Source organism: Tupaia chinensis, unplaced genomic scaffold (genome assembly GCF_000334495.1).
Source record: "Tupaia chinensis unplaced genomic scaffold, TupChi_1.0 Scaffold000272_1, whole genome shotgun sequence".
NCBI classification, from domain to species: domain Eukaryota; kingdom Metazoa; phylum Chordata; class Mammalia; order Scandentia; family Tupaiidae; genus Tupaia; species Tupaia belangeri.
In genome coordinates this window covers 5,697,550-5,705,061 of record NW_006159754.1, presented here as the reverse complement: position 1 = coordinate 5,705,061, position 7,512 = coordinate 5,697,550, and the positions used below count along the sequence as shown (strand labels likewise).

Genomic DNA, 7,512 nt, shown 5'->3' with positions numbered 1-7,512 from the left:
GACAAATCTAAGTGATTGAAATAAAAACAGATCAGCTGTTACCTGGGCTTATGGTGGGGTTGGAAAATTGACTGGCAGAGGACAAAAGGGAAATTTTGAGGGTGACGAAAGAGGAAACCTTCCTCTATCTTGATTGTAAGGGTGGTTTGGTGAGTGTACACTTGCCGACACTCAACAGACTAAATAAATTTGTGCATTTCTATTGTTTGTGAATTTTACTGTGATTGAAAGGAATTTTACATATCCAAAGACACATTATTGATTTTTCCTGGAAATCTATTGCTCTTACAATCCACTCAGGCCATAAACACTGGTGTCTTTTTGGGTTCTTCTTTCTTTCATATTTTACCTCGCATCCATTAGCAAATTCTATCAGCTTTACTTCTAATACATGTCCTGGATAAAATCACTTCTATCACCTCCACCTATACCCTGGCTCAAACTGTCATCGTTTTTACCTGGGTTATCACCGGAAGCCTCTTGAGTGGTCTGTTTTCTTCTCTGTTTGACCCTTTCCCTGCCATTTCAGTTATTATTTTTTTAACAACAACTGGATTATTCATGGTACCATTTGGTTCAGAATTATCCACTGGGAACGTTCTTGCTCAGAATAAGAGACAACTTTTTAAAAATTATTTTTAATTTTATTTGTTATTACTACTCTTTTAAAATATGACCAGAGAGAGACATGGAGAGAGACAGAGGGGAAGTGAGAAAACAAGCTGTCTGGTCCAGGGCTTGAACTGCGCTTGGCCATAAAACAGTGGCAAGATCATTCAATGGAGAAAATAAATTATTTTCAACAAATGGGGCAGGAAAAACTGGATATCGGAGGGACCAGCAGATGGCATGATGATTGCGTTGCTGGACTCCCACATGGCTGACTACAAACCCGGCAGCTTCAAACTCATGCTGGGTGTCCAGCGCCTCAACCGCCATGTCACCTGCTGACCCCAAGAGACGACATTCTTACCATAGCCTACTAGGTGAGACTCCATGGTCTGCCCCTGGGATTTCTCTCTTCTTGTCTCCACTCTCTCTAGTGTTCCCTACAAGCCAGTTTCTTTGAACCCCTTGCTGTTTTCTCAACACACCAACCACACTCCCCGCATCGAGGTCTTTGTCCTTGCTCCTCTTTGAAGAAGGAATGCCCACTCTCACACATACGTATGAATTTGCCATTCACTTCTACAAGATTTTTCTCAAAAGCTACTTCTTTAGGGAAGCCTCCTTTGACCATTTCATATTAAAGAGCCTCTTCAGTCCTCTCTGCTCCCTTTCCTTGCTTTATTTTAATTCTCGTCCCTTAGAAGTCCCAGATATATATTTACTTATTGAACTGCTGTTTCGATTTTTCCTCACATGCACCGTAAGAGGATTGGAAACTACCTACTGTATCTTTAACATTTGGAATAATACATTCAACATTTATTATTTTATTATTTATATATACTATATAATTTGTGTAATTTTATATTTAACATTCTACATGTATAGTAAATATACACTATCTTAATGTTTATCTTACATACTATACACTTATTCCTGATATTAAATAAACACTCAATAATTTTTTTTAGAGAAATTTTTGCTCTTGGGCATGTGTGCTCACCAGAGAGACAGAGAGACAGACAGAAAGCAAGAAATCACTCCCCAGGGGGTCGTGGCCATGCCACAAAACCTTCTTCTCTATTCTCTTGGGATTTTGGGCATGCATGCACACACGCCCAGTGTGAGTTTCAGGCCACCAGGTTTGGGACTGGAATTGCAGTCGACTACATGAGAGTCCAGCAATGTAACCATTATGCCATCTTTCTGGTCCCAGTGTTTACTGAATGAATGAACAGCTTTACTCTGAAGGTATTGTAAGTAACACACACACACACACACACACACACACACACACGTTTCACATTTTTTCCTTTTTGGTATGGAAGTGTTACTGTCCCTCCATTATGGTGGTCTGAAACAATCATGCCATCTCCATTGTTTTATTTACTTATTTTATATCTTCACTCAAGTCAGCAAATGCATGATATAGGTTCATCCCATTCCCTTCCTGAGTCTGTGGCAAACATCGCTAATCCATCATGGCTTCTTTCCCACTGGGCCAGTGTTCTCTGCCATTCTCCTCAACATGGAACCCCAGGCAGCTGCCACTGACTGATTAGATTTGGCAGAAAATCCGAAACCTGTTTGTTATCTTAGATGTAAATTCAAACTCTCTTTGGTTATTGTTTTAATCTTGATTTTCAAACTGACCCACAGACAGGGACCCATGGGGCAAAACAGAGTTTACATACTCTTTAAAGCTTTTCCAGCTTTGGTAGGAAGGAGCAGAAGAGGCAGAGAATATGTCAAGGAGTGACTGCTGCATATTTTATTAAAACCCCAGGGGGTTCGTTTAAAAATGAAACTCTCAGTTCGCCTTCATCTGTGCTTCATAAAATCTCCACTTAATTGAGTCATATTCCTCCTCAGCCTTCTGAAGTCTAATCAATCACAGATATCAAAGGCATGTACAAAACCTCTACAAATTGTTTGCTTCCTTGTTAATAATGCGGCTCTGTTCTGAAGCGGGACTGTGCAAAGCCAGGGGAACATCACTTCTAATCTTTTGCTCTTAAAATCAAATGGATAACTGTGGCCTGTATTTATAATGAGGTTTTTGGATATAAAGTAAGATATTTATTATTGCCGGGGCATCCCTACATACTTGAGCAGAAAACAATGCACATTTTTTCAGGCATCTGAGATGCAGGAATTTACTGGTGATAAGTTTCTTTGATTGTTGGAATACACAGGCCCAAATCCTCTTTATGCTTTCTGTTGGCAATGCTCTGGTACTTGCTAAACCAGTGGTGAATTTCTATTTTAACTCTTCTCTACAGAAGATCTTCAAAATGTGCATCTCGCCAAGTTGGGGAGAAAGTTTGAGGTAGTCTTCTTCCTTGTGTACATTGAAAAAAGTCTGCAGCCCAATTCTTTAAGGCAATTGACCAAGTTTGCTGCATATATTGATTAAGATAATATTCTAATTTTGAATCCATTGGTATCTATGGTTTATGGAAAGTCTCTCAGTATAGGTCTAATAAGATTTTAGATCACCTTAAACTTACACTGGCCCAAGGAAGAAAGTTACATGAGATTTTTAATAGCATTTATTTTTGAGTTTTTTAAAATTTTGCTATCAGGCTCATGTGCTCATCAGAGACAGAGAGAAAAAGTGAAAAATCACTCCTTAAGGGGGGATGGCCGCTCTGAAATCCCTTCCTCTTCTTTCTTCCCTTGGGATTTTGGGCATGCATGCATATATACCAGGTAAGTCCTATAAGCTGCTGGGATGGGACTCAAACCTCCGGTTGGCCATGTGGGATCCAGCGGCCTTTACCACCACACCACCAACTGGCCTAGCTTTTTCAGTAACATTTTAATTAACCTTTTGGTGGTTACTGATTTCTGATGCATTAATTTTTTAACAGAACAAGATATACCTGCTCATTGTATTTACTACAAATTAATGCTCTTTATGAAGTACCCTCAAATGGCTGCATTTTCACAGTTGGTTAATATGCTACTTCCGCCTAGAAGAATGGATAGAATGTTTTAACATTAAGTAAGACACAATGATTTGCACATAAATGTCACTTTTTTAAAAAAAAATAAGTTATTTATTTCTTTCTTCCATAAGCAAGAGAGACAGAAACAGAAACAGAGAGGCAGGTATCCTACACAGGATCTTGACTTCACAGTCCTGTCCCAGTCTCTATCAGCTCTGGATCATGAGCAGGTACATTCCTGACATATTCTGGGAGGTCGTAGATGTGAACCTGCAGACTTGCAGACATTACATTTTACCACTGCACCACTGATCAACCCCAAATGTTACATTTAACATTGAAGAGTATCTTATTTTATCTTTAAACTTTAAAACTATGATATAATAGCTTATATGTTCATCTAACCATGAGCTTCAATTTTATTGGTATTTATCAATAGGGTTTAATTTAATTTATTAAAATTCTATTTAATAAATGTTGTTGTCACATAGTTTCTACCTTAGTTTTTTTCTTATTTTTTATATCTTTTTTTTATACGTTCAATTACCTTTTTTAGCTTACAAAGTAAATATTTCACTGTATGAACATTTCTCCCTAGTCCAGTTGGTTAAACTATAAAATATCTTCAACAGATAATACCATATTTTTTTGTCCCATTAATACTTTGCCTCCTTATTTTTCCTCTATATGTCCTTCCTCAGGCCCTAGTCTTCCACACACACTATATCTGGTATTTACACCCATTTATCATTGAGGTTCCACCCGCGGGCCACATTGTGCCCTCTCTTCTGCCACTGTCCTGCTCGCCAACCTAGCCATGCTGTCTCTAGACTTTCTGGACGATGTGTGGCGGATGAACAAGCAGCAACTCTATCTTTTATCAAGTCCTAAATTTCAGGATGATTGTCTCCTCAGCACTAATGATCTGGAAGGGGCTGATGATAATAACTGGAAGTGAAAGTCCAATTGTAGTGGTGCTCTGTGGCAGCATGGAACCTGCATTTCATAGAGGAGATCTTCTCTTTCTAACAAATCGAGTTGAAGATCCTATATGAGTGGGAGAAATTGTTGTTTTTAAGGATAGAAGAAAGGGAGATTCCTATAGTTCACCGACTCCTGAAGATTCATGAAAAGCAAAATGGGCATATCAAGTTTTTAACCAAAGGCGATAATAATGCAGTGGATGACCAAAGCCTCTATAAACCAGGACAACACTGGCGGTAGGTGGTACTCTTTTTGCTGGGTTTATTTGTGCTGGTCCATCGTAAGAAGTCTGCCTTGTTGTTCCTGGGAAGACACTTTACTTTTTGTTACTGAATGTTTGGAGTAGATATTGCTCTGTGACAGGTGCAATGGAGAACACACGTGTTGGCACTTCTTGGTAGGACTGGTTTGGATTAGCTTATGCTTCCATGCCAGAGTATGTGTGGGCAGGTGCATGTGCTCCATAGTGCACTCAAGGGGACTTTCAATCACAGAATTTCATATGTTGTCATTGTGAGGCTTTTACATTTTTGTACATCAGCGAACTTTCTCTATTAAAAGGTTGAGCCAAAAAAATAATAATAATCATTGAAAATATTTGTTGAGGGGCCAGCAGTTGCCATGGTGGTTGAGAGTGTTGGGCCCCCACATGACTGACCACAGTTCAAGTCTTGGACCTGGTGGCTTGCTTTCTCAATTTCTCTCTCTCTCTCTCTCTGTCCCTCTCTGGAAAAAAAAAAAAAAAACATAAGAAAAAGAAATAAAGAAAGACAGAAGAAAGAAAGGTTTATGTTTCCATTTAAAGAAATAAACAAAAGGTTTTTTTTGTTTGTTTGTTTTTAACAAATTGCTTAACCTATCAATAACTCAGAAAATGCTTAAATTGGGAAAACAAGGCATAGAAAAAAAATCAGTAATGTTTTACTCAAAAGTCATAAAATTCTATTTCACCACTTCAGTCTTATGTTCAAACTCTCTTCTGTTGACTATGCAGTGTTACTGTGGTCTAATCTTTCCATTTAAATCCTGGAAGGTAACATTCAATATTGTTATTGATATTTCTTGTCCCTAGAATTAAACTGGTCACTTCTTGGTTGCCTTTTTTTCTCTTATTTCTTTATGTGTCTTCAGTTTTCCTGGTAGAGCACTCCTTTTAGAACTTCTGGAAGAGTGGGTCGGCTATTGGCAAACTCTTTCAGGTCTTGTTTATCTGAGAATATTTTTATCTTTTCTTTCCTTATGAAAGATAACATTGCCTAGTATCGTATTCTTGGTTGAAACTGCTTTTCACTTAGCACTTTGAATATATTTTTCCATTCTTTCCTTGCTCACATTGTTTCTGATGAGGGGTCAGAGGTTAGCCTGATTAGATAACCTTCATAAGTAACCTGATGTTTCTCTATTGCCAATTTTAGTATCTTGTCTTTGTAGATTTAGCCAGTCTTGCTATGATGTGCCTTAGAGAAAATCTTGGGTTGATTTTATTAGGGGTCCTTTGTGTTTCTTGGGTCTGGATATTTTAATGCCTCTCTAGATTTGGAAAGTTTTCTTCCAAGATTTCATGGAGTAGATTATTGATGCCCTTATTAGTTTCCTCACCTTTGGGGATACCGATTATCCAGACGTTTGGGCGCTTTATGCTGTCTAGTATTTCTCATATAGTATTCTCATTTGGGGGGTTATTTTCTCAGTTGGTTTTTTTTGGTGATTTTTTCCTAGATCAGAGGTTTTGCCTTCCATATCTGAGATTTGATTTTCTGCAGGGACTAATCTGCTCATAATACTTTCGAGGGAGGTTTTGATTTCCTGAATGGCAGCCTTTATCTCTAATAGCGCCATTTGATTCATTTTTATGATGTGTATTTCCTCTTTCAGTTCATGGAAGAACTTCAACACCTCCTGGAACTCATTGTCTCTTTTCTCCTGCATGTTCTGGAGTTATCATCTCTCAGCTCTTGCATCTCATTTAGTTTTGTCACTACAAATATTCTGAATTCTCTATCAGACATTTCCATGAGTTCTTCTGTACTGTCGCAGATGATAAGAGGTTGTTCTTTTCCTTTAGGGGAGAGATATTTTCTTGGTTTCTCATGTTTCTTGTGCCTCTGCGGTGGTTTCTGGTCATTCTGTGACAACATTTCTCCTCCACTTGTCTGAATATTTCCAGAATCTAGAAGATGGGGTTTAGAGCATAGCTTCCCTAAACAGGCCAGGACACATCTCAGCTTTAAAATGGTTTCTTATCTGAATATTTCAGGAGTCTAGAAGGTAAAGTTTAGAGCATAGCTTCCCTAAACAGGCCAGGACACATCTCAGCTTTAAAATGGTTTCTTATCTGAATATTTCAGGAGTCTAGAAGGTAAAGTTTAGAGCATAGCTTCCCTCAAGAAACTTATACTTTCGACACATATCCCTTTTTCTGTGTTATGCTCCAATTCCTAAATTCCTTCATCCAAGTCATCAAATAAGGACAATATCAGTGAAAAAAAAAACCAACAAAATAACTATAAATTAATAACAGTTATAATACAAGGGAAAATACATAGAATAACAATCTGTAAGACTAAGTTGTGAATAATGACTAAGACTAATAATGTAAATTTTCTCTTTTATTTACAACTTTATTGTCTTTTCCTCAGATTGCCAGCTTTAGTTATTATTTTTGAGTTAGGAATATAAATCATTACATATACCAGATGAAACATCAATGGCTGGGGTAATGGTTGGGGTTTAAGAACTGCATTGAGTGAAGTGCTAACAGCGTAGCTTATGCCGACATAGATGAGATTACCAGACCTCCAGTAAATTTAAGCAGTTAGTAATGAGTTTAAAAAATGAAGCCAAACTACTTACAACCAAGAACCTATAAACCTCCAAGTTTATATACTATACACCCTTGGTCTGGTTATCAGAGGAACAAGAGACAAATCTATCTCAGTGTATCTCCGATCACAGCAAGCACAACTTC

The 7,512-nt window shown here is 37.9% G+C and overlaps 1 pseudogene; it reads left to right on the top strand.

Moving 5' to 3' along the window:
- Positions 1–4,377: 4,377 nt before the first annotated feature.
- LOC102478140 (signal peptidase complex catalytic subunit SEC11A pseudogene) lies at positions 4,378–4,904 on the top strand (annotated as a pseudogene).
- Positions 4,905–7,512: the final 2,608 nt, after the last annotated feature.